Here is a 27,191-nt window from a genome sequence, read left to right on the forward strand (position 1 = left end):
CCGTTGACTTTTGATAGGTGATGTATGCATTAAAAATGTCCAAATGGAAAAGGTAAATTGCAGCTTTTTTATACCAGAAGAGCATCTCCCCCCCCCCCCCCATGAATCGAATAAAATCGTGAATACCGTCTCCTCTATGAATTTCCACCGAGGTGTCATTGTGGATGGAGGATAGGATGTACACATCTCTCCTATCCCTCCACTTTACAGCCAACACTTCCTCATTCCTGAGGAAGCACATTTGTGAGAAACACGTTGGGTGTATTGTAAATCGAGGTACCACATTGGTTTCCGGAGTGGCGGTGTGAAATGTAAGTCAGAGTGGCTGTTTTTATTATTGATTTTATGTGACTTCACTGTGCTGCTACTTGTTTGGTTCATAATAAATACTACACTATATGGCATTTTATTTTGGTTGCCTTGTGGTGGTGTTTGACCGTGAGAGTGGAACAGTGCCCCCTATGGAGATGTGATTAAAGTTGGTAGCAGAGAAGATGAATGCCAGGGCTCCAATTTGTTCTCATGCATTATCTGCTGCACATCTCATGAGCAGCACACATTGGTGGTGAGCGTGCATTTTATGTGGGTGGTGGAGTTTGGTACACACACTGTATCAGGCAGTGCCACCTATGCATGGGTGTTGAACTCTGTTACACATAAGAGTACTACACTATATAATTGTATTTGTTTTTAGAGTCACATCGATACAAGTCTCATACTGCAAAGAAGGAAGGAGTAGAGCAGTCCCCCAGGAGCCACATGAGCAGATGGATGGTTTTGTGATGATTAATTAAAACGCTGATGCTGCACTTTATATCAGGGCAGCATATATTTGTGGTGAGTTGACAATTCTTCTGGTGGTGGATAGTCTGTTTTTATTGGAGGAAATCGAGTACAACAACACATATATTGCAGGGACTACAAATTAATGTTGATATATAAAGTTGATGGGACTGTCATTTTGTGACCTTATAATGCTGCAATTTTATTTAGAGTTCATGTAAAGGGTCGTGTATATTTACTTGTATTTGCAAGCTGCTTATTTTCACACTAGTAGGGAGCACTGACTTTATATATTTTGGTCCTCGTTCCTCAGACTTGCTAATTCCCACCTTTGTAGCCTTATGGTCACGAGACTTTGTGGGAAGCCCTTCCTGTTTGTTCAGGTGGTACCACAGGCCAAAGTTTTCTCACGGTACAGGTGGTGGAAAAGGGGCAGACTTGTGTAATAATTATCTAGGTAGGTGTTGTACCCCTTTTGGAATAGTAGAAAAGCCAGGTCAAGACAATTTTCCACTGCCGATGTAGATTGGGTACTCAGGGGGCTGGAGCTGGGAGTCAGTGCCTTCGTACACGCGGAGGGGATGAACATATCTTATGGCTCTTTCACAGAGCTTGTTGAGCTTTACTCCATACCTGGCCCTTTTACTGGGAATGTATTGCTTCATTCCCAGCTGGCCAGTAAAGTGGAAAAGGGATTTGTCTACACAGATGTTTTGGTCAGAGACATAAAGTTTAGCAAATCTCAAAAATCAATTAGGGGTGAATTTTGTATTGTTAGTCATAGCCTGGATGATCTCGGGGAAGGCACTGTGCGTTATCACAGAAATGCAGGAAGCAAATGATCATGTCATAGTGTGACCTGGAGATTACAGCTGAAAAAATGGGAATGTGATGAATGGGTGGGGGGACCAGTAAGCATGTACTTCAGCCCCATGTTGATTGTAAGGCCCAAAAACAATTTAAACTCCTCTACTGTTAGACTATTCTCTATTCAAACATATGGGCATAGCATATGTTGTTTTCAAATATTGCTGGGAGAAAAGGTTAGTCTGGTCCACCATGAATTTAAGAAAATTGGCTGAGAAAAATAAATTTAAAAAATCAAATTTTGTAAATTTTTTGTGTTTGCCGGCACACCTGACTGTGTGGTGAAAGGGGGGATTGTAGTTGATCCTGAGCTGCAAGGCAGCCATAACGGGTTTGCCAGGGCATCTGGAAGATTTGTCTGGGCCCAAATTCTAGGGGTCGGGTGCGATATTCCAGTGCCGGTACTGGGCCTTTCATCCTGTGGTCTAGCGTCGTTGGTGTTTACAGATTCACTAATGGGGTGTATGGCGCTGCTCGTGGTTGCCTGGTCTTCAGAGCATCTTATTCTTTTAGGAGGGACTGCTTCCTACTCTGATTTGGTCGCTGATCTACGGCTTTCGACTGGCTAGTATTCTGAGTTGGATCAGATGAGGAGATATAATACTGAGGATTTGAAATGCCTCCTCACTGGTAGGCAGCAGTGATGGCGGCTTTTTGATGGGTATGCTGATTAGGCTGATGGATGCGCTGACAGGTATACTAATGGGATGCACTGACAGGTAGACTGATGGCTGCTGTGACAGACACACTGATGGATGCTGTGACAAGTACACTGATGGGCTGCACTGACAGGTACACTGATGGATGCGCTGACAGATACACTGATGGATGCGCTGACAGATACACTGATGGATGCGCTGACAGGTACACTGATGGGCTCCACTGACAAGTACTCAGATGGGCTGCACTGACAGGTACACTGATGGATGCACTGACAGGTACACTAATGGATGCGCTGACAAGTACACTGATGGATGCACTGACAAGTACACTGATGGATGCACTGACAGGTGCACTGATGGGCTCCACTGACAGGTACATTGATGGGCTGCACTGACAGGTACACTGATGGATGCGCTGACAGGTACACTGATGGCATGCCCTGACAGGTACACTGATGGGCTGCACTGACAGGTACACTGATGGATGCGCTGACAGGTACACTGATGGCCTTCCCTGACAGGTACACTGATGGATGTGCTGATAAGTACACTGATGGATGCGCTGACAGGTACTCTGATGGGCTGCACTGACAGGTACACTGATGGGCTGCACTGACAGGTACACTGATGGCATGCCCTGACAGGTATACTGATGGCATGCCCTGACAGGTATACTGATGGGCTGTACAATGACAGAGTAGGGGCAATAATTCTAGAACCAGACCTGTGTTACTCTAAACTGGTAACCTGTTAAGGCTTTTAAATCGTTGCCTATGGAGATTTTTTGAGGTAATGTAGTTTGGTGTCATTCCACAGGCGTATGCAATTTTAAAGCCTGACATGTTAGATATCTTATTACCGGGTCTAACATATTCTTTTATATTTTACCAGAAATTCATATTGAATTATATTGTGTTTGTGTTCACTAAATCTTATTAAAAAGCATTTTTTCCCAAAAAATTGTATTTGTAAAACCACTGTGTAAATACTGTGTGATATAATAAATTGCAACACCTACTATTTTTTTCTCTAGGGCCTCTGCATAAAAAAATATAGTTTTTTGGAGCCTCTAAGTAGATTTGTAGCAAAAAAATGTTGTTTTTTACATGAATTGAGAAGTGTCAGAAATGGTCCGTATTGAAGTAGTTAATGTAAATGCAAGATTATATTCTGTTGCTGTAATCAAAAGCTAGCAGAAAGGGAAAGGCGGTTTTTAGTAAAAAAAATAGCTAGCAAAGGGAAAGGAGATTTTTACTCATTAAAAAAAACTAGGAGAAAGGAAAAGGAGACTTTTAGTGAAAAACAAATGTGCAGAAAGGGAAAGGAGATTTTTAGTGAAAAACAAATGTGCAGAAAGGGAAAGGAGATTTTTAATGAAAAACAAATGTGCAGAAAGGGAAAGGAGATTTTTAGTCATAAGAAAAGAAAGGGAAATAAGATTTCTACTCATAAAAAAACTAGCAGAAAGGGAAAGGAGACTTTTAGTTAAAAAAATGTGCAGAAAACTAACGGAGATTTTTAAACAGAAAAAAGCTAGCAGAAAGGGAAAGGATATTTTTGGCAGAAAAGACATAAAAGACAAAAAATACTCTACCTCCTAGTAATTGTTTTCAGACTCCAGTTCTGCTTTAAGGTAAGCACTGCATAGTAAAAAAAGATTTCTTTAAGTGTACCTTTATGAACACCAGTACAGCAGCAAAGAAAATGTGTCCCTGAAAATTCTTAGTATGTTATTTTCTGCCAAAGCTGAGAATGATGTAATAAGATACAAAGTGCTAATAATGTGAAAAGAGAGTGATAAGACACTCAGTTGACAGTGCTAAACCAAGCGGCAATAGGAAGGACAGCAGAACAGCAGAATATTGACAATGCAAGCTTGAGAATGTGGGAAGAATCAAGCAGGGAGCGACATTCCACTCTATTGAAAGCCTGCTGACATCTCATTCAGTGGTGAGAGGAAGCGCCCCCTGCCTCCTCACCTCATTCATTAAAAGCGCCATACAGAACTGACAGGGGGATTCAGATGCTCCCACTCCTCCAGCTGCAGCAAGCTGATCATCAGCACAAGGGGGAGAGATCCTGAAAAAGCCTGGCTGTTCTTCAGATGATTCTCCTCTCCTATGACTTTGTTTGACCTGTCTGAACCACTGAGTGACATCTGGTCTTGGGTCACCTGTCCTCTACCGGCTGATCCTCTCCTATACAGCACCTGTCCTGGGTAAAGGATTCTTCCACAGCCTCTCAGTGCTTCATGTAAGTTTGTTTCATTTCATTTTAAAGAACTGCATTTAGATCTTACAGATTTTAATGATCTTTTTGCCAGACTTGAAGTTTAATAGCCACCAGCCAGTAATGTAGTTGTAAAAACCATTGTAAGACATTCGAAGAGGACTATAGAATTTTATTAATTGTTTTACGGCAATCTTTTTTTATATGTGATCTCTTGAATGCTTTAATTACTTTTTACAAGGATTTGCCAGCACTGACTGGATATAAGGGAATTAAAATAGGTCCCCTGTGGGTGGAAGTCACTGTCCTGAATATCTTCAGAGAAATAATGCAGCAGTTAGTGGTGGGAAGCTATTACCGTGAGTCTAATCCATTTGCTTCTGCAGAGAGGTGCTTTCTGACATATGCTGGGTGTGATTCACTTCACTAATGAACGTGGCCATTTACTTATCCTAATGAGGCTAATATATGTTTTTTTTAGTGGCAAGCACCATTTTTTATTATTTCATTGGTTATTGTGCAGTGTTACTACCAAAACTGACATGACTATGATGAACTGTATTACCTGTTAACATCTTATGTCTCATGGACTTTATATTCAAAATAATGCCATACAAGCTTCCAACTTAAATGCAGCCTGTAAGCCAAGCAACTGAGTCTCACTTCTCCTGCTACAATTTATGTAATGTAATGATATCATTGCACAGTAGTGAAGATCCCTAATCACACCTGAACTTCTCCAATGGCTTTGACCATCAGCTACTGCCTGCAGACCTCTGCTCATCTCTGGATCATCTTGCAGGACACCGGTTATTTATTTATTTCAGGTACTTGTATAGCACTGTCAATTTATGCAGTGCTTTACAATATATATATATATATTGTACATTCCCATCAGTCCCTAACCCTCAAGGGGTGTACAATCTAAGGTCTCTAACTTACATTCATACACACACATACATACTAGGGACAATTTAGACAGGAGCCAATTAACCTAGCAGCATGGCTTTGAAGTGTGGGAGGAAATCCACACAGGCACAGGGAGAACATGCAGATTACAGGCATGAGGTGCCGTGGCTGGGATTCGAACCAACTACCCTAGTACTACCAGGCGGAAGTGCTAACCATTTAGCCACTGTGCTGCTGCTGTGGTTGACAATGTAGTTCAGCTGTAAGTGTTATGAGCTGACAATATGTGGAACTGAATGATCACCGGCCATGTCCTGCAGGGACCAGCTGATAATAGTTCTTCATAGAGATTAATGGAGGTCTGCAGACAGATGCTAAAGACTGTCAAAATCATCAAAGAGTGCGGTGTCAGATTTACAGAATGTCATACATTTGTTACTATCGTCTGTTAATTACTGTGTCAGTTGGGACCATGGTCTACCTGAAAAGTATACGTAGCCAAAGGGTGATTGAAAGACAATGGGGTTGATTACTAAATCTGGAGAGTGCAAAATCTGGTGCAGCTCTGCAGAGAAACCAATGAGCTTCCAGATTGTTTTGTCAAAGCTTAATTCAACAAGCTAAAGTTAGAAGCTGATTGGCTACCATGCACAGTTGCACCAGATTTTGCACTCTCCAGTTTTAGAAAATCAACCCCAATTTAGTGTTTTTAGAGAAACATATGAAAATGTTTGTACAGTTAAATTTCCTTTTTTTTCCATAACATTTTTTATTAATATTTTTTAGCTGTTTGTTTCACCAGTTCAGACATTAACCCACTCTGTTTGTCATTGTGACAGAAAGTGATGTGAAATCCAATATTTTTTCAGGTGCCACTAGTTGTTTTGGCGGCCATTGTTACAGAGACAGAAAGTGATGGGAAATCCAGAATTTTGTACCGAACACAATTTGAGGGGAAGTCTTCCAGTGGGGACAGCTAATATCTAATATAGGGTTGCCATCCATTGCTGTTTTCTGGCAGACTCCAGCAAACAAGCATCTGCCATGATGTCCCTAGCAGCATACTTGGCAGGGAGGAAGGCTGCCAATTGGATGTGCAGGAAGTACATTAGGTCAAGTGGGGATTCCAGCCCACCCCAGGTCTATCAAGCTAGGTTTCCCAGTGCTGATATAGTGGCATCTTCAACCCCTTATGACCAGCGTGAGCTCTTCCCTACTTTATTTGCATATCTGCATGCACAGCGCTCATTGACTGCCCAGTTGAGCCCATAGCTGGTGATCTGGGGGAAAGTGCTTAGTTTGGTTTAGTGAGTGTGTAGAGCACTCGTTATCAGGCAGCTTAATATGGCCTCTTCTCAGCAGACTGATATGCACAAATCAGAACAATGTCAGGTACCATACTCTGAGCGTCTCCCTTTTCTGCTATACTGGCAACAGGTTGGGTTTGATTTCTCATGTCCTAAGTTTCACGGTCAATGTATGCTGAATAAATAACAGCAAAAGTTGGGATATATGGCACTGGTCATTACTGAGTCTCTGTCTTTGGACTCTCCACAATTATCTCTATTTTGGTAGCGTAAAGACATGTAAAAGGTAATGCACTGTTTATTCAGTGTATTATAATAAAGCACACCCTGTCTGTAAATTACTGCATTTCTTTTTTTTTTTTACATTACAATAAAGGAAAAATAAAGATGTAGAATGTAACAGGAGAACCTGTTGGTGGCTTACCATTTCCTAAACTGGCAACTCTAGATACCTGCTTGATTATCCCTTTCATGTGCCAGACCTAGGGTTGCCAGATTTTATGGTTAAAAATTACTAGTCCTGTAGTCTTTTTTTTCTACTATTAATTACATTGGTAAAATAGTCTCATTTATAGTGACCAGGTGAAAACCCTAGGACCTCAAATCCAAGTACACAAATAGTGAACACAGCCTTTTGGTCAAACTTTTGCTAACTTCCTTGAAGTGGAACTTTGCACAGAAACATTTAGGAAAAAGGGGGAAAGGGCCTGTCAGGCAGAATTTATGCTATCCACGATTTTTAATGTTGGACTTGCGGATGTCTGGGTACCACCACTTACAGGATGCCATGGTGCAGCCACTGGAAATATGCAGAATGGCAGCCATGGTCCTGGAGGTTTAGCACCCAGTACCAAAAGAACCCAGCACTCCCAGTCCAGCAGTTGAACTATAGTCCTGGCTTCACTGGGAAACAAAGCTTGTGGAGGGAGCATTTTCAAGTAAGTAATCCTTGAACACTGCGGTGGGTTTTAATTATTGTTGTGGGCAACTGTACTTTGCTAATTGTGGTTTGCTTTATTTGCAAGCTTGTTATTTTGTTTTCAAGTGAATTATATCAGAACAGAATCATTTTACGTATTTGATCTACAGCTTACAGAGCTTGTAGATTAGAATATGGCCTTGTATGCTTGATGCAATAAAACAATGTATAATTAACAATGGTGACTTGCAAAGTACAGTAACCTAAGGCAATCAATTACATTTTATATGGATGCTGTTCATCACTACACTTTCATCCTATAACATAAACCTGTTTTACAGCCGGGTGGAGTTAGTTACATTCCGCTGCTTAAGACAAAATGAAGGAAACACAGACAGGCTAGCCTGCACAGACCTTTCCAGTTATATTAATTCTACAATGCTCTTTATAAACCAAACCAGTGCATTGACACAGATAATATCCACAAGTGTCTGCTGATTAAAGCAAGTGTTTCTTGAAAGAAATATGCAGGCTGCCATTGCTGCCACTTACACAAGTGCTGGGGCATATTGCTTTCAATGAAACCAATGCTGGGGGTTGTTATTACTGCCATTGACACCACTTTTGGGGCTTATTTTTCTCCCATACTACAAGCCATACACTGTGAAGCGAAACCTATTTTATTGGCAACACCTCCAGGACTCCAGCATTTTAATTATTGATACCTTCGAAGTGGCCCATGTAGCTATGCATGCATACCTTTGTGCCCTTTATTTGAAATCTGGTTATTTTGATTTTTATACATTCACTGTCTGCTACTTGTTCCAAAAGTCTGTATCCAGTTGATGGAGGGCAGGGAGAAAATGGCTAAAAATTGTGGTGTGCTTTTATGGGTGTGGTTAAAAGTGGGCATGGTCAGTAGGGAGATCCTGGATTTCATTTTGAAAATCGGGTAACCATATTCTAAGGGAAATATTTCTCTCTTGAAAGAGATTTAATTGCAGTCTGTGTTTCTTCTCTGGGACAAGAAGTAAAGAGAAAACTCAAAGGGACACAGATTGTAAAAAGTAAACTAACAGGGGTTCTAGACATCCTCCACTCTATCCAAAATTTAAGAACAATCTTTTGGCTCTACATAAATCTTATTGTAAACAATTTTGTCAATATGTAATAATATTTTATATGCTTTGTTTCTATGTATAATTAGTAATTACTGTATATATGTTCATATTGCCAAGCTATTTAGTTATCACTTATGCAGGCTCTGCTTCTCAAAATGCAAGTCAATGGGATTGATTAGAGAAGAATCCCTGTGCAAAATAAATATTTGGTCACTTCAGTCATCCTATCATGCGCAAGGCAAAGTCCTGTTCTTTATTTTGCTCTGCACATACTTTATTGTACAAAGTTAGCACATCTTGGTTTTACCCGGGGTCAGGGTTATTCTCAACTGCTTTAGTAAATCAAACCCCTATAAGTCAGTAAGCTCATTGAAAAGAATACATTTCCCACATGGCTAATATCTTAAGTTTTTTAGAGAGACGGAGTAATTGCACTAAATAGCTGAGAGCTCCTTTTAACAGCTATTCTAATGCAATAATTTGTAATTAATTCTAAAACAAATTAATCGCTTACTATAAATATTTTGAACAGTCAGCTTGTAAAAATTTGAAAGTCATAAAAACAATTATTTTAAGAGAAACACTGCGATAATACAAAATTAGTTTAATCTGCTTAAAGTTTAAGTCCCAAGAGGTCACAAGAGGACATGCGCTTGAAAACTCTAGCCCCCACCCCATGCCCACTATTCAGTAATCTGCAGCGTTATTTTAAAAGGAAGTTTTAATCACACAGTAATACTTTGTTTAACATGCGGTCCCATGAGCCATGTTTAAACCTTTCCTAAACCACTTGACGACCAACCACATACTGGTATATCACTGGAATAGAAGGGTGATATCTTGGTCATCGCTGCAGCTGCAATAATGATCAAGATATCATTTTCTTATGCCGGCAATTCCCTTCACTGTAAAAGTAATCCTAGCAGCTAAGAAGTAATCCTAGCAGCTTTTACAGGTGGCGGAAGGGGGTCCCACACAGCTCCTGCTGCCATCTTTACCAGTCTCTCCCGAGTGATTGGGGACACTAGTAAGGATGCCACCAATGGCATTCACATAATAGACCCCAGATCCCTCCATAAAGAGGACCTGTCTTGGCCCATTTTATCACAAGGGATGATGTTAATCCCTTGTGATAGCAATAAAAGTGATACAAAAATTTAAAGGCATGATGTAAAATAAAATAAATACTTAAATAAATGTTTAAAGAGCCCCTGTCCCACCATGCTCACGTGCAAAGACAAATGCACTCACAAGCATACGTAAACAGCAATCGCATCACACATGTGAAATATCACTACAAACATCAGAGCATGAGCAATAATTCCAACACCAGACCCCCATGTGTCAATCTAAATTGATAACCTGTAAAGACTTTTAAAGGGCTGAATATGGATAGTTTAATGTACCATAGTTTGTTACTGTTCCACAGGTGTGTGCAATTTTAAAGCATGACATGTTTGCTACCTATTTAGTTGCATCATCTTTTATAATTGACCAACAAAGTGGGTATTATATTGTGTTTGTGTGCACTAAGATTCTTTAAAGTGTATTTCTTTCCAAAAAATGTGCGTTTGAAAAAATGCTGGGAAAATATCACATGACATTAAAAAATTGCAACACACACCATCTTTTTCTATAGGGCATCTGCTTAAAAAAAAAAAATATATATATATATATATATATATAAAATATTTGGGGAGTTGTAGGAGAGGAATGTCAGAGTTGGCCTGGGGCTCAAGTGGTTAAAATAAATGAATGAATAAATAAATATATTGAAGATTACTAAAGAGCTGGGGGACGGGGAAGCAGTTTGATTTTTATCATACTTTCACTTTAATTCATTATCATCAAGGCAAAGGTTATTAGTTTTGGGTAGACTGAGCCCTTAACCCAAACTGGCCTGCTTTGATTCCTAAATTAAATAGGTTTGGTGTTGTATGAAAAGCTTTGAGAATAAAACTGCTAGCACTGCTTTTAACAGCCAATCAGATTTCAGCTGTGACAGTTTTATTCTCCCTTTTTTATAACTTAAATAGGAGCTGCTCCATTAGTGAGTATGCTGCTGTTTAAAATCAAGCTGGTTTGAACGCTATGCCCTTTATATAAATGTGGCATTCAAGATAATGAGTACCGAGCATAATTACAAATTTAAACCTTGTAATTAGCTTTACTTGTTGCAGAGTAATGTCTCTGGTGCCTTATTGACATTTTCATTGGGTATCATTGAACTCACATTGTACCTTTCTGCCCTATGAGAAGAGAACTACCATGAATTTAATACGTTATGAAACTTTAAAAAAATGCAAAAAAGTCTTTATTTTTCAAACTTTGCTAATAAGCCTTGTGCCAATTCTTCATTGTAATGTTCTTACAGATGAAGCTGGTATGTATTAGCTGCAATGTGCACTCAAGTATAGCAGTGTTGTTGCTACACAAGAAATGTTAATCTCGGTTGATAATATGATTGCACAATCAAACTCTGCAGCAGCCGATTATATTTTGCAAGACTGCCATGAATTCAAAAGGAACATGTCAGTATAGAAGGGGCTTATGGCAGGCTGTTATTCTTAGCCCTGGTTCACACTGAATCCGACTTCACTTGAAGTTGCATGATTTCAAAGCCGTAGGTCAGTGAGATTTCAGGTGCAACTTGCCTGACATCTGTGCAACTTTATACACAGATGTCTATGTAAGTTACACCTGAAATCACAAAAAAATAGTGCAGAAACCTTTTTTTTTCAAACCAGTGTGGCACAACAAAGACGGAGTTGCACCGATTTGAACGGTTCCATTGCCGAAAATAGGGTGCAACTCGTTATGTGATTGAAACTGTCAAATCACATGACAAGTCGCACCGGTGTGAACCAGAGATTAGTCTTGTTTAGCTACCTCATGAGTTACTAGCCCACCATATGCAGCCAATAAAGTCAGAACAAGTGACTTGCATACTTGTACTAGTTTTGTGCACCATGATGGACGAGGCATGTATGAGAACAGGAACATACATTATATAAAAACAGTTACTGATGCGAGATCCCATATTTCTGTCTTCACAGATTTTCTTTGGATAGAGGTAAAGAAGAAAGTGGTGAAATATGGCTAGCTGTCTATTCATTTCACAGTTCATTTATTGGCCCCATTCAGGTATGTAGAGACAAATCATTGCAAGTGTTTCTCAGAATGCAAATAAATTGTGCCGCTGCATAATTATGCATGATCCACCTAAAGTCTCAGCAATACAAAATCTTTTGTGTGCTTGTTAAGAATCTCATAATTTGAAAAAAAAAAAATATTTCTACATTTAACAAACGTGTTTCTTCCACATCCCTATAAAGATTTGCATTGCTTGCAGAAAATACATGAAATTCTGGATCCCCTAAAATAATGTTAAGTGATCAATGCCACAAAAAAAAGGTAATTTCCTAAATAATTTGGAAATTACGTGTGCTGCTGAATTTTCCAAAAATAGGATAAGTATGTATAATGTGCAGCATGCTAATTTAGCAACTGGTACAGCAAAACAGCCAATACTTTTTGCCTCCTAGAAACGATAACACTATACTTGGTAAGATATGTAGAGCACAAAACATAAATCAGAACAAAGCTACATACTAACCTACCAAAGAAGAAAAAAAATGGTTATTTTAACAGTTAAACAATCACTGTATGCAGTTCTAAAGCGGAACTACACTGCATCTGGGCACCACAAACCACAAACTCTCCCATCCATCCATGTCTCCATGCTTTACTTTGCTGAGAAATCATTTTGAAAAACACCCCCTAGAATTTCTGACGATGGCCATCTTGAGTAAGGGCAGATGTTTCATGTAGTATTTACTTTCTGGATTCCAGCTGCCCTTAACTCAGGCATGCAGGAAGAAGGGTGTGCTTAGCTGAGAAAACCCCTCTTGAAAACTCCTGGGATGTGTGAAATAATACCCTAGGCCTTTAAAATTAAGTAACTGAAGAAATGTAAAACAAATCTGAAATACCTTCCTGTCTATTTCCTAATGCCAGCAGCATAAGGAATAAAAATAGTCAGTGTTGATTGAAAGAGTGAAGTTCCCGTTTAGCAACAGGTTTACATCCACAATATCAGGCAAAATAGTAAAGTACTAACAAAATACAGTATTGAAAAAAAGAAAACAAGCTATTTAAGTTATAACTTCAAGAAGCGTGGTCAGTAAGCTTAAAACACTTGTGTCTTACAAGATGCCCCAATTTTTCTGAAGGTTTCAGTAGTGTTTTCCTTTGTCTTGCAGATCCTGATATTTAGATTTTGCTTGTTCCTCCTTTAACTAGCAGAAGCACCTCTGAAGCTTACAGGTTAGTCTTTTTGGAGTTTATTTACTAAAACTGTAGAGTGCAAAATCTAGTGCAGCCATACATGGTAGCCAATCAGCTTCTAACTTCAGCTTGTTCAGTTACGCTTTGACATATAAACCTGGAAGCTGATTGGTTTCTATGCAGAGCTGCACCAGATTTTGCACTCTCCAGGTTTAGTAAATCAACCCCTTTTTGTCCATATTCTCTTGGTGTCGAGTGTTTTTTCTGTCTATGTCACCATTACGTTTGACTTTGCTTGAGCCTATAACCCAACACATTTTGGGTTCTTCTATCCTCCTAGCATATTTAGACCTAAGAAATTAATTTAAATATGTTTAATGGCATAGTGCAAAGGTACAGTTTCAGGGGGCATTAGTAATTACATTGGAGTCAGTAAAAATGAAATATTGCTATATAAATGCTTTAGAGCAAAAAGAAAATGTATTTTTAAATGGGTTATTACAAGATAACAAAAGGTAAAGTTGTGGTGGTGAAAAGTAGTTTTATAAGTAAACTAACCCCAGGGAATTTAATTTTTAAAACAGTAGAGTGCAAAACCTGGTGCAGCTCTCCATAGAAACCAATCAGCTTCCGGGATTTTGTTTGTCAAAGCTTAACTGAACAAGCTGAAGTTAGAAGATGATTAGCTACCATGCACAGCTGCACCAGATTTGCACGCCCCAGTTTTAGTAAATCAACCCCATTGCCACCATATTCTGAGCCAAGTTAGGTAAAATGGGGAAAAGTTCTATATAAAAGTATCTAGTAGTGTGAATCCAGCCCTACATGTTGTAAAATTTGGGCTGATTTAATTGTTGTTGACACTTTTAATTTTTTTAAAGTAATGTGAGGACTTGGAGACAAGGGATGTGATGGTTGGCAAACATGTCTATCAATGGTGGTGCAGTTCACAGCGAATGTTTTCCCCACTCAAATATTAGCTAATGGGTAACCTAATGAAGGAATGAAAAAGTAACAATACTTCTCAAAATGCTTGTATTTGCTTTTGGCTGGGTCTTGTAGGGGAATTGTACTAAATAATTTCACTAGTCACAGCAACTTAAATGATTAAATGAGGAATAGGAACATATCCTTTGAACTCTAGTTTTACACAATCAAACATGTATGACTGTGATTATGAGGTCTTAGTCACCCATGTAGTTGTAATTTTTTTTTACAAGGAAATATGGAAGTGAGAGATCTGACCATCCTATTTTATATGTGTGACTTTGCACCTCAACTTAAATCATTAGCTATAAAATAGTTATTTTACAAAGCAACCACAATTTTTGGCAATAGGAGTAAGCAAGAGAAGAAGATAAAGGTCACATGGCTAAACGTAATTATCTTAGTATAAGTAATGCATAGTAAACCAAACCTAATTTATGGATACAGCACACATGGTCCTCGTACAGTATAATTCTCTTTAGACATAAGAGAATGATCAGCAAGCAACAGCAGAGATTTTGTAGTATGTTGATAAATCTCGGCATTCTATAATAAGCAGTTCTGACCTTTAGAAATTGTTTGCTAACTGAAGAGTTAAACCCTCCAAGGTCTGCAGACAGTATTTGAATTTGTTGAATAACTTGTACATAAAAAGCTGTGTATGGCTGGAATTAGCCTTCACAGAGGAGGCGTCAGCCCTGCAGGAGCCCACTCTATTATTAAGTGGCTATTTATTCAATTAGTGGCTAAGACTGTATTTTACAATTTCCCCTAAATGGCATTTCCTGTCTTTTTAAATGCCACGTTCACTATTCACATCCATGCTATCATTGAACAGAGTCAGTGCATAAAGTCCAGAAATGAGCCTTGAGAGGGGCTTTTGCCAAAGTGGCACATAAAAACACCTTGCAAAAATTGGATAATGTCTGTCATTAAATTTGTGCCCCTTTATTTGTCTTTGTCAGTGGCGGATGAGGGCTCCTTTAACTTCATTCTCCACAATTCCCTGGGCTACCACTATCCACCCCTTTCTGCCAATCCTTGCATTGGCTGCCACTCACCCGACAAATTAAATTCAAAATACTAACAACAACTTGCACAGCCGTCCACAACTAGGCTCTCAGCTACATCACTTACATAGTCTCACAATGCCAACCAAATCACTCTCTTTGTTCCTCCCAAGACCTCCTGCTCTCTAGTTCCCTTGTCACCTCCTCCCATGCTTGCCTTCAGGACTTCTCGTGAGCCTCTCCCATCCTATGGAATTCCTTACCCCAATTTGTCTATCTACTGCTTTGTCCACTTTTAGGCTATCCCTGATATCTGTTCTCTTTAGAGAAGCCTATCTTGCATCCACCTAACAACTGTACTTTTATTTTCTCCATCAGCTCACCCCCACAGTTATTACATTTTGTATCACTTGACCCCCCATTTTAGATTGTAAGCTCTACTGGGCAGGGCTCTTTGGTTCCTCCTGTATTGAATTGTATTGTAACTGTACTGTTTGCCCTCACATTGTAAAGCACTGCACAAATTGTTGGCGCTATATTTATTTTGAATAATAATAATAATCCCCTGGAGTCATGGAAACACCAAGGAGATATAGGCTCCATCTCCCCCACCCTCTAATGCTCTGAGAACACCTGCCTGATGTGACAGCAGTGTCCTTAATTGCTATTCCTGGCATATGGACCGCCTGTGGAGGGCACCAGGGCATGGAGCTTCTGCTTAAGCTCCAGTCACTATGGTGAACACTGTGCCAGCACATTTCAGAGTACTGCCCTTCCAGTGGGGTTGCATTGTCTTCAGCTATCTAAACCTCCAGACCAAAGCCTTCTCCAGTCATATCCTTGTAGACCCAGCCTGGGGATCGCTGTGGCCAGCTGCCTGAACTATCAGCTACTGCCAGCCTACTGAGAAAGATGTTACACCCCTTTCCCAAGGAACCACAAGTAACTACATTTGTATTTATTCCTAGAGATCATGGAAATTGCACTGTTAGTTTTGCAAGTGAATTTCTTTACTGCTGCATTGTGGTGTGTGATTTTTAGCATCCCAACTCCTATAATTGAATCCATAAATGTTATACTCTGTTCAATACTGACTGCATTGCATTTTCCTATTCTGTCTGCATATCTGCACTGTTAATGTACTCTGCATTCATTCATCAAACAGCAAGTTGTACATTACTGTTTCACTAATCATTATTATACCGTTTTTAACAAATTGACAAAGCCTACTACAGTAGCTGCTTCTTTATTTATGTAGGCCCCTATTCCCACAACTCCCTTGGTTCCTGGACATGCCAGAAAGTAGAAATTCCTTAGCTTCCCTCCTTCATAGAGGCCACACTTGATGAAGGAGAGGTAGCTGGTTAAGTGATTTGCAGCCAGGGGAAAGGCTCTCCACTGTCAGAAAGGGTGTTCAGGCAGCGTAATAGTATGCATATTATCCAGAAGACCCAACCACTGTGGGAAGCCCCTCCTTAATTGCTACCAGAGTACTTCAGTTCCATTGGGGTTGACCCTTTGTCCTTGGGACTTGGATATCTCCAGCTGTTCAATTGTATTAAAAGATCTACCCTGGACTTCACTGTAAGGGATTCTGTCTATCAGGATAATTGCAAGAAGCTGTTTGTGGTCTGAACTGTTTTACTGAAGTAGTGATTCTCAGCTAGACTCTCTATTGTTAGAGATTCTTATAGAGACTCTGCTATGCAGCAATATTATTATTATTATTATTATTATACAGTATTTATAAAGCGCCAATAGTTCACTCAGCGCTGTACATTACAAAGGGGGACAGAACATGTGACAGAACAATACCAATACAATGCAAAACATGAGGGGATCGAGGGCCCTGCTCTTTCGAGCTTACAATCTAGAAGGGGTGGGATAGTGGTACAGGAGGAGATAGCTGTGGGGGATGGAGTGGTAGGAAGAGTGGAGGAGGTCAGCAAGTTAGCAAGGGGTGAGGTAGGCTTCCCTGAAGAGATGGGTTTTCAGGGTGCGCCTAAAGGAGAGGAGAGTAGGTGATAATCTGATGGGTTGGGGCAGGGAGTTCCAGAGGATGGGTGACACCCTGGAGAAGTCCTGGAGGCGGGCATGGGAGGAGGAGACCAGGGAACTAGAGAGAAGGAGGTCTTGTGAGGAGCGGAGTGTGCGTGCTGGGCGGTACTTGGATATTAGGTCAGTGATGTAGTTCGGGGCAGTATGGTGGACAGCTTTGTACGTCAGTGTTAGGATTTTAAATTTGATCCGTTGCGCAATCGGAAGCCAGTGGAGGGATTGGCAGAGGGGGGTGGCGGAAATGGAGCGGTTGGAAAGGTGAATGAGTCTGGCAGCCGTATTCAGGATCAACTGAAGCGGGGATAGCCAGCGGCGAGGCAGGCCAGTGAGGAGGGAGTTGCAGTAGTCGAGTCGTGATATGATGAGGGAGTGGATGAGCTGTTTAGTGGTTTCTGGGGTTAGGAACGTGCGGATTTTGGCGATGTTGCGGAGGTGGAGTCTGCACGAGTTTGTTAAAGATTGGACTTGGGGCTGGAAGGATAGGTTGGAGTCCAGAATGACACCAAGTACTCTGGCCTGCAGAGCGGGTTTGATATTGACGTTGTTGGATGTGATGTAGAAGTCAATGGGGGGTGGGGTTCGGGCTGGGGGGAAGACAAGGAGCTCGGTTTTGGAGAGATTCAGTTTAAGGAAGTGGAGCGACATCCAATCTGATATGTCGCTCAGTAGGTGTGTGATTTGGGCAGAGACCGAAGGGGTGAGGTGGGGGGTTGAGAGATAGATTTGTGTGTCGTCGGCATAGAGGTGGTAGTTGAAGCCGTGAGAGTGTATGAGTTGGCCAAGGGAGGAGGTGTAGATGGAGAAGAGAAGGGGCCCAAGGACAGAGCCTTGAGGGACCCCAACAGAGAGGGGGAGTGAGGGGGAGGTGGTAGCATTATAGGTAACGCTGAAAGAGCGTTGTGACAGGTAGGATGAGAGCCAGGAGAGAGCAGAATCTCTGAGGCCGAGGGAGTGTAGTATTTTGAGGAGGAGGGGGTGGTCAACTGTGTCGAAGGCCGCAGAGAGGTCAAGGAGTAGGAGCACTGAATAGTGGCCATTAGCTTTGGCGGTTAGAAGGTCGTTGGAGAGTTTGAGTAAGGCGGTTTCGGTGGAGTGTAGGGGGCGGAAGCCAGACTGTAGGGGATCGAGGAGGTTGTTGTCGTTGAGGTGAGAGCATAGGCGGGTGTAGACGAGACGCTCGAGGAGTTTAGATGTAAGTGGGAGCAGGGAGATGGGTCTGAGGTTGTTCGGGTCATTGGGGTCCAGGGAGGGCTTTTTAAGTATTACCCTGATTGCTGCACAGAGACATTGTTGTGAAGAGGCCATATTTATGCAGCTTACATAATCAAACTGTGTATAAATATTTTTACCATCCTGAAGCCATTCTGCATTATTGGTTCTTTGCATCTGTTTAATAAATTGCAAAATATAGTTTCCCCCGTCTTATCATTCAGCCAAATACTTATTATATTCAAACTACAAAAATACTTAATAACAAAATTTTCTATAGCACAAGCAGAATTGTACACATTGCATGACTAATTTTAAACAACATAAAATGAGGATTAATGTAAGGCAAGTCTGGTGTCTTGATATTTTGTGCCTCCAGCCCTTTGTGATTTGCTCGGGTAAAGAACCTACACCAAGCAATTCTGCTTTCACTTCTCCCTGCAGCTGGGTTGAAGCAACATGGGCACAGAGATAATATTAAAGTGAAATTCCAGCCAAAGACCTAATTAGAAACAGTTCAAATAAATATATGTGATCTATTTTACTTAAAAAAAATTCTGAATTTATTCAGGTGCTCTGCTTCACACCGTCCTGTTATCAATGCAGAGCCACCAAGGTGACACCATCGTTCTTACTATAGTTTGTTTGGCTTTCTGTGTTACTTGTATGCAGGGGCGGACTGACAACTCATGGGGCCCCTGGGCAATAGGAGATCATGGGGCCCCTGCGTCCTTGCCCATACTCAAAAAAGCCTATGTAAAAGGTAAAAGTGGCATGTCATGGGGCCCCTACTGACCCCGGGCCCTCGGGCAGTGCCCGAGTTTCCAAATGGTTAGTCTGCCCCTGCTTGTATGTTTACTGGATGATAGATAGGTATCAACACACTTCCAAAATCCTTACTGTTCTCCCCTCCTTACTCCTCCTTACTTTCTAGATTTGTGTTGCTATAAACATGTTGGACTTACAGTACAGCACTATGTCTTGTACATACACTTGTGCTGTCTGATATCTGCTGTGTGGGGGATTTAAAAAAATATAAAGTTCTGGCGCTTATGCTAGTAGCATTGTAAAATGCATTTAATGCTCATTAATGAATACAGGAAGGTATATTCTTCTACTTGTCTGAAGTTCCACTTTAACATAAAAACTGACACCCACCTCCTGTCACACGTACAAAAGCTGTTATTATACTGGAGGCACTGGCACTTGGTCAAAGAGCTGCCTAGAGCACCACATTTTTTTAATTAAAAACCAGGCCATTCTAAATTCACATTTTGCTGCTGAGAATTGCTTCTTTGGCTTAGCATGTAAATACAAATAGCAGTGTTAGGAAACAATGGGCCTGATTAACTAAAGTGTGAATTATGATGAAGCATACTGAACTGATGTAAAACTGGACATGATTTACATCAAGGGTGATGTTAGTACAAGTGAACCTGCAACCATCCAATCGTGAATTTTCCCTGCACATGATTGGATGCTGAAGTGAGTACAAGTCTAAGTGCAGGTTCACCTCTGCTTACAACTTTAGTAAGTGAACAATCGCTTTGCTAAGTGACCAAGCTCCACTCCTTTAGACAAACCTAGCGTGTCTTAGAATCCAGGCATTGAACATCTCCCTGTAATGCCATTAGGTTGAAACATTTTTTTTTGTCCTGGACTATTTTCTGCTGCCTTCTCCCATATACTGTGTGTCAACAAAAAGATAATGCAATGTCTTCATTACTGCATGGCTTCCCCATTTTGCGCAAGCACAACAGGAGTACAGTGTGAAGGGTTGGCGCTCATACCACGATGGTGAGGAATTCATTCTAATGTTTCTGAGTTTGCAGCAAATCTATGAATGATTCTGATGCCAAACCCCTTTTTACTCTACTTTAATACCAAGACAGGGTCAGTTTGGGTAAAAATAGAGTACGTTTAAAATGATGTTTTGCCCTTTGTACGCCTTGATCTGTAATCCATACATCTACAGGTGAAGGTCACTGTTCCATTGTGACATTCTGCCACCAAGCAGAGCCTCTGTCCGCAGCAAAAGCTAGTTTATAGACATGCTGATGTTTAACTCAGTATCTGTAGGGGGTGGGGGGGGGTGAGGTGCTAGGCACCCTAAGGGAAGGAATGATACACACTATGGTTGAAATTGCATGAAATGTGTTGTCCACAAATGTTCCAACATACAGTAACAGAATCTTTGTAGTGGCTCAAAAATGGCAGAAACTCAAACAGAAGGTTATGAAGCACTTGCCACGAATAATGCACAGAGACCGGCAGCACCTGGCGCAGGGGGAAGCTAAGAATCAGCAAGGAATAAGTAGCAGAAAGAGTCCTCAAAGCAGTTCTGATGACAGTTCATATTTTGTCCCTCCTCCTCTCTAACCTCTCTCGCATGCTGGGAACTCTCTCCCTATCCAGCAAGCTCCTGTCACTGACCTAGCCATACACAAAATGCGCGCCAACTACTTTTTGTAAATATTGCCCTCACTAAAGATAGCCATGCGGGTTATCCGAGTGGCAGTGTCCAATTGGACTGCAGCCCACCCGATGACACATACAGGGGTCCAAGAGGATTGTGTCTTCTACCTGGCCTTCACTCTCCCTGTAGGGTGATGGCGATAGCGCCACCTGTGCAGGCAGCTTAACCTACACCTGCCTACATACCTTTACATGAAATTTACAGGACTACCCTAGTTGTTGACTGCAAGTTTCAATGGGTTTAGTTTTCTAAAAACAAATGAACTGCTCACTTTGCAAGGGAAGTTTCATTTTGCAAGAGTATTTTTCAGAGAGCTTAGTGAATGTGATGAAGTTTTACTTTGCAAAGAATACCCAATGACATGCAAGGAAAATAAAAAAGTAAACAAGTGTTTTTTTCTTGCTTATGATTGGATGATGGAAGTAAACAGAGCTTCACCTCATTCACTAAGCTCCAGTTAAAATTTCCTTTCAAAAGGGAACTGCCTTTAGTAAGTCAACACAATATCTCAATAAACCTTGATTTCAATTATATCCATCCATGTGTAGCAGTCCTGCCACCAACTCCATTCACCTCTGCAGGGTGCTTATAATTTTTCACATACTGCGTAGCTTAGTTTTTTTGGAGCATTGTCTCTGAGGTCCATCTTACCAGGGTATATGCAGCAACATTGAAACTGTTTGTGCAGGGTTATTTTTCTGTATTACTGATTAATGGGCTTACTTATTCAATAAAAATTTTTTTTTTTTTTACCCTGTCGCATTTTTTTATTACTCTAATACACAGGTGAATCTTGAAAAATTAGAATATCGTGCAAAAGTTCATTTATTTCAGTAATGCAACTTAAAAGGTGAAACTAATATATGAGATAGACTCATTACATGCAAAGCAAGATAGTTGAAGCCGTGATTTGTCATAATTGTGATGATTATGGCTTACAGCTCATGAAAACCCCAAATCCACAATTTTAGAAAATTACAAAATTAGAAAATAATCCACAAATTTAGAATATTACATGCAATCAATAAAACAAGGATTGTACATAGAACAATATTGGACCTCTGAAAAGTATAAGCATGCATATGTACTCAGTACTTGGTTTGGGCCCCTTTTGCAGCAATTACTGCCTCATTGCAGCATGGCATGGAAGCTATCAGCCTGTGGCACTGCTGAGTGGCTGTTTAGGAGTGGCTTGACAAGAGGAATATGACATTTGAAGCCCATGTCCAGGATCCGTCTGTGTGTGGTGGCTTTTGATGCACTGACTCCAGCCTCAGTCCACTCCTTGTGAAAGTCCTCAACACTTTTGAATGGCCTTTTCCTGACAATCCTCTCCAGGCTGCGGTCATCCCTGCTGCTTGTGCACCTTTTTCTTCCACACTTTTCCCTTCCATATAACTTTCTACTAATGTGCTTTGATACAGCACTTTGGGAACATCCAACTTCTTTTGCAATTACCTTTTGAGGCTTTCCCTCCTTATGGAGGGTGTCAATGATGGTTTTCTGCACAACTGTCAGGTAAGCAGTCTTTCATATGATTGTGATTCCTACTGAACCAGAATGAGAGACCATTTAAAGGCTCAGGAACCCTTTGCAGGTGTTATGGCTTAATTATCTGATTAGAGTGGGACACTTTGAGCCTAGAATATTGCACCTTTTCACAATATTCAAATTTTCTGAGATTGTGGATTTGGGGTTTTCATGAGTTGTAAGCCATAATCATCACAATTATGACACATCATGGCTTGAACTATCTTGCTTTGCATGTAATGAGTCTATCTCATATATTAGTTTCACCTTTTAAGTTGCATTACTGAAATAAATGAACTTTTGCACGATATTCTAATTTTTCGAGTTTCACCTGTAGTCTGACAGAGTAAATTAAACATAATCATCCTCAAACCACCACTACAAATACAGCAAAGTTTAAAATCAGACACTGTCTGGTACTGAATTGCTAATTAAATATTTGATAGTCTTTGCTATAGTTCTTGTATATCTTACTTTATACAAAGCTACAGAAGATGTTGGCACTGTATATAAAACAATAATGGTAATATAATCCCGAGCAATGTAAAACAAAGTTGAAGTACAACCCTGATCTTTATAGCTTGGATTGTAACAGGAAAGCTGTTAAGCAATTAGCATGAAACAACTTCAGATCATAGTAATATTATTTTTTTGGTTTAGATAAGCTGGCTGGCTGGTTGATCTGGGTTACTGTACTTAGCAGGTTCGTATTTCATATCTCATGGGGGTTGATTTACTAAAGGCATATATGCTGTTCACTTGCCAAGGGAATTGTCCCATAGATTAGCATAGATGGTAAAAATTCATTTAGCAACAAAAATGCATTGCAAGCACATTACAAAGGCAAGTGGAGAATCACACACTGAACTCGGAAAACGTAGTGTAGAGGCCCTAACTTTGCGAGCAGGGGTTAGACTAATTTAAATTGGTTCACAGGCTGAACGTTTTTCACCTCCATGCATTCTTTGTGCAGCTCCCCTCAGCCCCCCCACAATACTTACTTGAGCCTGATCTCGATCCAGCAATGTGCACGAGAGCAGCGGCTCTCCCAGGTCTCTACCTCTTCATTGGCTGAGACACAGCAGAAGGAGCCATTGGCAACCATTGCTGTCAATCACAGCCAGTGAAAAGGGAGTGGGGGGTGGGACTGAGCCTCTCTGTGTGTGTCTCATAGACCCCACAGAAGCAGCTCAGGTGTAAGCATGCATGAGTGCCCCCAGAACAAGCAGCTTGCTCTGGGGGCACTCAGCAGGGGGATGGAGACAAGAGCACCAGCGGGGGATCTGAGAAGGGGAGAATTGGGGCTGCTCTGTGCAAAACCATTAATTGTTATTTTTAAAACAAAAAAAAAAGGAACCTGTAGTATCACTTTAGAAAAAAAAGTAATGAACACTAACTCTAGTAACTGAAGTGAACTGAAGGAGTTCTGTGGACTGACAAAAAAAAACTTGTAATTTTATCTGTGGCGAGGAAAGTGGCACTATCTACCACATTTTTTGGACTTGCCAGTAAATTGCACCCTTTTGAAAAGAGGTCCTTAACCTTCTACAGCAACATTTGCAGGCTCCTATTTAATTTGAGCCCATCCACTTTTTGTTGGGCCTAGCTTTTTCAGGCTTCTCCAAAACTTTCATCCCACGTTTTAACGGCGGCCAGGAGAACCATTCCAATGCACTGGCTTTCTACTACGCATCCTACGCTATCAGAATTGGTGAAGGTTATAGCCGAGATTAGAAAAATGGAGTACCTCACTGCTTTACATGCTAACTCTGTTCCTACTTTTGAAGCAGTTTGGGAACCATGGGATACTGCCAATGCCGACTTGTCTGCTCAATTGTCTGCAAATGATAGCTAATTCACTGCTATGTATTGAAATTGTATGTATCTATGTACCTCTCTTTAATGAGCCTATTTTTCTGTTCCTTTGAAGCTCTGTGTTTGTTATATCGTGTTTCTATGCAACTCTGTTGTAAACGTTTGAAAATCAATAAAAAGTAAATTACAAAAGAAAAAAAGTTGTAATTTACAAAAGTCTTTGTAAATGCAAAGAAAGAGCCTCCCTCATACCTATGTGAGAAACCACTGATGGACCATTGGGCTCCATGCTGATTCTGAGGCCGCCATCACTGATTGGTTGGATAGACAATTCACTGTCCTGCAAGTTCGTAGGACATCTGTAGCTTTCATTATGTCCATTGAGCACAACACAAAGGATAATTTTTTTGTGATGCATTGTGGTCATGGCATGTGTATACCCTGTATGACTGCCTTTGCAGCTTAGGGGGCTGTTTGGAGGTGGTATAAATGTAGATTGGCCATTTGTTTTTACTGCCCCCAACTGCAAGTTTAAACTAGGCACTGTGCCTTTGAAGTGAATCTAAAGCCAACTGTGTTTTCATTTTGGATAGAGTAACAAAGGGTTAGAATATCTGTGTTGTTTCTGTCAGTGTCCCCACTGGGGGGATTTCCTCTTTCTTTTTGGCCTGGTGATCAGTGTCAAGTGAGAAAAAAATCTAGATTTGAGTTGAGTTGTCTCTTTGACCAAAATAGCAGGAGGAACATATTAAACTGGAAACATTTGTTTTAGTACCCATTTTTAGCCCTTTTCCTCTCTCTCTGATCACAACCTTATCAGCTTCACACTGTCTCCTACCTCCCGTGCCTCCAACCAACAAACCGTTACCTGTTTACCAGACCTGGCCTCATCTGCCTTCAACAACTAGTTATCATCCTCCGTGGACGCTCTTGCTCCTCTCTCTACACGCAGAACCAGGCCTCGCCTGTCACAACCCTGGCAAACAGATGACACCACAAGTCTCAAGAGACGCACCCATGCTCCGGAGTGAGAATGGCGTAAAACTAAATCCCTGAAAGACTTTATCTTCTACAAATCCACTCTTCTGAAATACAACTCAGGCCTCCACGCTGCTAAGTAAACCTACTAGAACACTCTCATGAAAACCCTCTCATCCAATCCTCATCAACTCTTTTCTACCTTTAATTCCTTACTGCACCCCCCACTGCCTCCACCAACTTACTTACTGCACAGGAGATTGCCAAGAACAAGATCGACTTCAAGAACAAGATCGACACAATTCATATTGAGATCTCCAGTGTCAAGCTTCCTCCTCCAACCAACATACCAGGCCTAACACCACACTCAACACTCTCCTACGTCGACCCTGTTACCACCAAGGAAGTTACTAAACACCTTTCTAAGGCCCACTTCACCACCTGCCCCCTGGATCCTGTCCCCTCACGATTATTGCAGCCTCCTTCCTGCTCTATCCTAAACTCTCTAACCCACATCTTCAACCTCTCACTCTCCATGAGCACCTTTCCCTCCCCACTCAAACATGCACTGGTTACCCCCATACTCAAAAAACCCTTGATGGACCCCACCTGTTTGAATAACTTAAGACAACAACCTTCTTGATCCCCGAGAGTCTGGCTTCTGCACACAACATTCCACTGAAACTGCCCTACTAAAACTACTAACTGCTAAACCCAATGGCCATTACTCCATACTCATACTCCATGACCTTTCCTCTGCCTTTGACATAGTCGACCACCCACTCCTCCTCAATAAACTCCACTCCATCGGCCTCCGTGACTCTGCTCTCCTGGTTCTCCTCTTACCTTTCTCAGGGCACTTTCAGCGTCATATACAACTACTCCTCCTCCACTCCTCTCCCCCTTTTCGTTGGGGTACCCCAAGGTTCTGTCCTTGGGCCCCTCCTTTTCTTTTTCTACACCTCCTCCTTGGGCCAACTGATAACCTCCCATGGTTTCCTATACCACCTCTATGCTGATGACACCCAGATCTATCTCTCCACTCCCCAGCTCACCCCCTCAATCTCCTCATGTATCACAAAGCTACTAAGCAACATATCAGCATGGATGTCACACCACTACCTTAAACTAAATCTTTCCAAAACTGAGCTTCTAGTATTTTCTCCCCCCGATCCTCCACTCATGACTTTACCATGAAGCTCAACAGAACAACCATTAGTCCTTCCCCTTATGCCAGGGTACTAGGTGTAATCCTAGACTCTGATCTCTCCTTTGGGCCCCACATCCAATCACTGGATAAATCCTGCCACCTCAACCTCCAGAACATTTTCAAAATCCACCCCTTTCTGACCAATGACACCACAAAACAACTTACCCATGCTTTGGTTTTATCCTGCCTTGATTACTGCAACTCACTTATCTCTGGTCTACCTTTACACAGGTTATCCCCCTTCAGTCTATTATGAATGCTACTGCTAGACTCATGCACCTTACCAACTGATCAGTAACTGCTGCCCCTCTCTGCCAATCCCTTCATTGGCTTCCACTAACCCATCGTATAAAATTCAAAATACTAACCACAGCTTACAAAGCCATCCACAACACTGCCCCTAGCTACATCACCAACCTTATCCACAGATATTGCCCAAATTGCTCACTTCAATCTTCCAAAGACATCTAACTCTCTACCTCCCTCATTACCTCCTCCCACGCTCGCCTCCAGGACTTCTTCAGAGCCTTTCCCATCCTCTGGAACTCCCTACCGCAGTATATCCGGTCAGCGCCCACCCTGTCTGCCTTTAGGCGATCTTTGAAAACTCACTTATTCAGGAAAGCCTACCCCATCTACACCTAAGAACTGTCTTAAATCATCTCCACCAGATCATCCCCCGCAGCTATCACCTTTTGATTGTAAGCTACACGAGTAGGGCCCTCATATTCCTTCTATTTCTTCTGTACTGAAATGTATTGTAATTGTACTGTCTTGCTTATATTGTAAAGCGCTGCACAAACTGTTGGCGCTATATAAATCCTGTATAACAAT

At 41.2% G+C, this 27,191-nt stretch overlaps 1 long non-coding RNA gene across 2 annotated transcripts in view; it reads left to right on the forward strand.

Annotated features, from left to right (window-relative positions):
* Positions 1-4,185: 4,185 nt before the first annotated feature.
* LOC149463287 (uncharacterized) overlaps positions 4,186-27,191 on the forward strand; it is a 105,041-nt gene continuing 82,035 nt past the window's right edge. Inside the window, exons 1-3 of one of the 2 annotated variants that reach the window (XR_016312460.1) lie at positions 4,186-4,565; positions 11,854-11,941; positions 13,060-13,123. This is a non-coding gene — a long non-coding RNA (uncharacterized LOC149463287). The remainder of the gene's footprint in view (positions 4,566-11,853; positions 11,942-13,059; positions 13,124-27,191) is intronic. The other variant, XR_016312459.1, reaches the window with a different exon arrangement.

Source organism: Staurois parvus, unplaced genomic scaffold (genome assembly GCF_062004578.1).
Source record: "Staurois parvus isolate SC_StPar_1 unplaced genomic scaffold, SC_StPar_1.0 ptg000155l, whole genome shotgun sequence".
Taxonomy (NCBI): domain Eukaryota; kingdom Metazoa; phylum Chordata; class Amphibia; order Anura; family Ranidae; genus Staurois; species Staurois parvus.